General features: G+C 38.3%; 1 protein-coding gene across 1 annotated transcript in view; it reads left to right on the top strand.

Annotated features, from left to right (window-relative positions):
- The window catches only part of OLA1 (Obg like ATPase 1), a 118198-nt gene that overhangs the window by 30932 nt on the left and 81889 nt on the right, over nucleotides 1-5377 (top strand). The gene's annotated exons all lie outside the window — the stretch shown is intronic.

Raw genomic sequence — 5377 nt, 5'->3', positions numbered from 1 at the left:
CAAAGGTGTATTTCCCCCCACCTATCTATGAATACGAAGTAGGTAGCAGAGGATGAGGTCTGCTAATTCTGTAATGGAAAAGAGATGTTTTTCATCTCAACAAGTAGCTCCTGACATGAAAATTACGACATGGAAGCCAGAAAGAGTTGGTCTGTTAACTGCAATTAATATTTTATGGGACATTGTGTTTAGGAGTGATGGGTATCTCACACAAAAAAAGAACTGTGTGCATAGTGCACCTGAAGAAATTTTACTAATTTAATAAAAGCTTTAATGAAGCTATTTTCCTGTGTATTTTTTGTTCTAAATTTAATTAAAGTGCTGCTTAATCACCTTAAACTTAGAGCTACTTTTTTTTAATGTAAGCATGTCAAACTCATGTAGAGTTGAGCAGTGATTTTGTCCTAGCTCACAAATAGCTTGAAAGCCTCTGGGTGTATGTACCCACTACTCTTAGGCCATAGGTCCCCCAGCCTGTTGCCACAGATGTGGTGTGCTGTGCCTGACCAGGAGATGTGCCTCAAGTGACATTGGAGTCCAGCCTCAAAGTGATTTTCACTGAGGTGGTAGAGGAAACTGCAATTTCCTCTTTATTTCATTTATTTTGTGCCCCAATAATCTAGTCACTGTGATTATTTGCATTTTTTCTACTTTAAGTTACATGACTAACTGAAAGAAGTACTGAGGAAGAAGCACTGTGAGCCTAAGGTAATTAACTGCAGCCTAACTGTAAGTAATTACACCCAACTACTGCTTTGGCTGATAGGAATCAGCCTGTCTGAAAATCTTAATGAAAAGATCATTTCGAAGTCTTATGTTTCTGCTTCCTCCCTTGTTTAAAATCAAATGAGATTATAAGCAGGGGTGAGTCGAGAGAAGGGATGAATCAAACTAAGAAAGTTGTCAGTATTTGTCGCGTTCCTGGTTTGCACTCGTAAGCTTATTGCAACCACAGATGTTTCTCTTCCACCTAGACTATTTCTAATCTATCTTAGATGTCCTTTTTAAATTTAAATTTTAAAGTAATTTTGATTATCTCAAAGGAGGGTAATATCTAAATTGCAGCTAGGTATTCACACCCCTCTTGAACTCCAGCACTGTCCATTATACTCCAGGATCTCTGTCTTTTTTGTCAGTGAAGTGCTTTGATTTGTTCTGTTGTGTTGCAGATTGATAAAATTCATTCATTTAGATCTTTACTGCTCAAGTGATGGTTACTGAACTAAATCTGAGTTAATCCCATTGCTGTCTAGATCAGGAAAGTCTTCTGCAATATTAAATGAAAGTTCCCTTGAACTCATTGTAGGATAGCATACTCAGATACATGATAAAGTTTTAAAGTCAAAATTATGTAAACAGTTGCTGGAAAGCATTTTGTAGAAACCAGATCAGCAGTGGGACTTGGAGGGACATCATGTGGGACTTAGGCTGTGTTTAAGAGCATTTATGTAAATGGAAATCACCTGTAGTTTCAAAGTGAGAGATCAGTAACTTAGCAGGCTGGGACTCTTAACATATCAGCATCTGTAAAAGAATCCCATTTTTTTACAGAAAATTGCTGGAAATTGGTAACTATATCCTGTTGTTAATGTTCTTTTTCCTTCGGTGTTACTGCCTTTGCCTACTCTTCAGTTTGTTCTGAGCTGTGTAAATCAGCTGGGCTGTGATGTATGTTTTAGCATTGCTTGTTTGTCAGCAGTGAATGAAAAATCTTAAGTAATGGTGACTTGAGCCATCTTTTCTGCCTGATGAGAGGAGGCAAAATGTAATTAGTTGTATTTTGTGGGTGTAATAACTTACTGAATAGTTTGAGAATGCAGGTGTTTGGCGTGTACAGGACACGGAGCATGTGTTGTAATCCACACTGAGTTTCTTACCTTCTTATAATTCATATAAGCACAATTTAATTAGCAGATTTTTCACTTCTGGTTCATGTGCCATTAGGTTCAAGTCCTGTTTGTCAGTACCATGGATGAAATGCTATTAATGAAATCATTCTTGCATAGAAATGACCGGGGTTCATCTGCAGTACCTCGTTCTTTGGAAACGGATTCCTCTAACCGCCCAGTGAGGGGTTTTGCTTACATTGCAAGATTGATTGTGGGAGCTGTAACAGTCTCTTGGAAGAGGGAGTTCCAAACTGTTCTGTTTGGAAATGAGCCAAAAATAGCAGTGAGGACAGACAGAGAGTTGAATGGCTCTCAGAGAGATTGCCACAATACACATGTTCTCTTTCTGTCTTGCTGCTTTTACTTCAGGTCATTTGTGAATGGTAACAGATGACTCTTACTTAAGTTGTATGAATTTTCAGGAAGGAAGAATTTCTCTTTTCTGTAAAATATGTAACCCTATGGATGCATAAGCCTTTTATTCCTGAAAATGCCCTAACCACCCGATTGCGCTTTATCTGGCCCAGTGAGTCTTGTGCTCTTTACTGGTGGTTGCTCATATTTTGTGACAGTGAAGCTGGTACACTAACACAAACTCAATGCTAATGCTTTTCCAAGTGAGGTAAAAAATCCTTGCTCAAGAATTAAACCTGTGGTTAAAATATAGAGATACTTCTGGATTTGGTGTTCTGTTTCATATTATAAATCCTTGTGACATGCTTTATGGTAGATTGGTGTAGCACTGATTTGTACAAATGATCAGTTGATGCCACCTGTTCCTGATGATCATTTGAGGCTCAGTGACATTATGCTAATGCTGACTAACGAATCTTAAGAAATTGAAATTAATATGTTTAGAGGAGGAGGAAAAAAAAGCAAAATGCAGTTAAGTCTTCAATAAACCATATTCAATATATATGGTACTTTCCCCTCATTCTGTGCAGTGTTTTCTATTTATTTAGTTTCATAATGTTGACTCTTTGTCCTTCAGAGTAAAGGTAAGTGTGACTAGCTTGTGCCTTTTTCTGTTTTTCTGTATGGCCATCTTTCTACGATGAAACAGAGATTTAGACCCGGAAGGTGTCTAACAGTGGGAGTAGTTTTAATTTGCTTGGAATGTGAGCTTTGTGGTACCCGAAGTGAAGGTGAGAAAGCGCCCTGGAAACCCACACACTTCAAAGGTCTCTTGCTTGTGTTACTCAGCTGTGAAAGAAATGTGCTGGGGTTTTCTTTCCATTGTGTAGCAAATGAGGTTGATTCTTGTGATAGAGTGGCCATCTGCATATGAAGGTATCTGTCTTGCCCTAATGTGGCATCTTTGTAGTGAAAGTGTGAATTGTTCTGCTGGCTGGCCAGGAGGTTAATCCCACCAGAAAGGTGAGAGGGGAGCATAGAACATTTCTTACACCACCTTTGTTTTCCTTAAAACACAGTTTGAAATGACAATGGAGAAGTGCTTTAAAGAGTGGCTTTTTCTGTCTTGCTGCTGAGTAGTTAAATGTCAAAAAGCAAGGACTGGGAAGTTGCCCACAGTTCCTTCTGAAGTATGTTAGTTCTTGTATCAGGCAAAAGGAGTTACTGGGTTAATGCATTCATATTTACTGGCTTCTGTCTTCAGAATGTGAGTTACTCTTCCTAGTGTCTTAAATAAGGATTTGTTCTGTGTTTGTGTACTGGTAGTTAAAAAAATACAGTGGGACAAAAATGTGAAATTTGTAAAATTGGTTTACTTCATAGTGCACTTATTTTAATGTACTTTTGACTGCATTCCACAGCATTAACTTGCAGCACACAATATCTGTCTTCCCAAGGATGGGCCCTTCCTTTCATGGGCCTAGTGAAGTTTAAAGTTACTGTTGTGTTACCTGAATGTAAGTAACACACTGTATTATGTCACATAATTGTTTCTTTCTAAGTACATCACAAAGATATTAATTACATGGAGCATGTCACTGGGTTCCTATGGTATTATACTGGACAGGTTTAGTGACACTTTGAACTTCACCTTAGTAAACAAAAAGATTTTGTCCAGATCTTGTATTGTGAAATTATTTTACTTGAAATAAATATTTTTTCTTTGGAAGTGTTAGAGCAATGTTGAAAACAAAACTTTAGGTCGCCACTCTTCCAGAAATAATTGATGTTCTGTATTCAAACAGATTCTAGTGTATCATATCTCCCCAAAGAGAGTTAATTTGAAGTGAGGAAGCACATCTGCTGATTGTTTTGCAGTCAAATGAAAGTGGGGTAGCACCAAAGGAAAAAAGTGGGAATTGTGTTTTGTTCTACCTAAGTCAGTTGCTCAGAGCAGAGACAATGATCCATAGATTTCTGTAACTACATTTTTTTCTGTCTCAACTATAGCTGCCATACCAGGCACTGTGATGAGACAGGTGGTTTTCCTGCTGGTGGAGTTTCCTGCTGTTACAGATTTGACAGCAGTCATGTTGTCAAATATTCCGTATTTGAAAACACATATTTATCAGCAAGTTGTCACACTAATAAAAATAAAGCTTAGTTTGGGCTGTGGACAATAAAGATTTCAGAAGTATGATACTGCCTAGAAGATTACTGGCTGGGTTATCCCTAGCCCTCATTCCCACCTTTGTGGTTGTTTCTGTCTGTGGGCAGCACAGGTAGGGCTTTGGAAAAGATATCTTAAGGTGGACCACAGAATTTATATCTTTGGATTTGAATCTCCTGTTGAAGAACAGTCACCACAGAACAGCGGGAGTGCTTTCCAGATCGGCTCTTTTCACCCATGCTGCCTTGGGGTGGTGTCACCCCTCTCCTTGGGGCCATGTGGAAGCTGTGGGTTTGGGATTTGCTGCTGTACTTACTGCCCGTAAAATGGTGAGCTGCTGTATTAGTCCTAGCGTAGTGCTCATGAAATATGATGGTGATGAAGTGTTTGATGGGAATGAACTACTCTCCCACCTATTTATTTTGGAGCCATCAAGCTGGAGATTTTGAGACTGTGGTGTGCAGTTTCTGGTCTTTTGCAAGTGGGGTATTTGCAGCACTGTGGTTCTGTGCCTGCCACTGTTCATGATGATGGTGTTAGTTGCATAGAGCATATGAAGGTTCTTTTAGTCAACGTCTTATGACAAAGTTTTAGTGGTTTCTTGGTTTTTTCCCTGATTCAGCTGGATTTTTAGAAGTAATTTGGTTTAGAGTGTACATGAAAAGTTTAATGCCCATTATGCTATTTGTTCATTTTTTATCAAGTTGAGATTTTGTGGCGGATAGAAGGTTTGCAGTTTGTAAGTTTCCCATAACTTTAAAAGCTTTTTTCTGGTTTTTGTCAGCTAATTTGAACTTAATGACTATTCTGTTGTTGCTGTATAAAATACCATGTGAACATGTCTACTTAACCCTTTGCTGTTCACTGTGGTGGAAAACATCACAGCTGTTTATATTATAATACCATCTTACCTGCTTTTTTTCCAAATTGTTTGCATTACTCTGGTCACTGCTAATTTTAATCA

Source organism: Geospiza fortis, unplaced genomic scaffold (genome assembly GCF_000277835.1).
Source record: "Geospiza fortis unplaced genomic scaffold, GeoFor_1.0 scaffold112, whole genome shotgun sequence".
In the NCBI taxonomy this organism is placed as follows: Eukaryota; Metazoa; Chordata; class Aves; order Passeriformes; family Thraupidae; genus Geospiza; species Geospiza fortis.
This window is presented reverse-complemented; position numbering and strand designations above follow the sequence as displayed.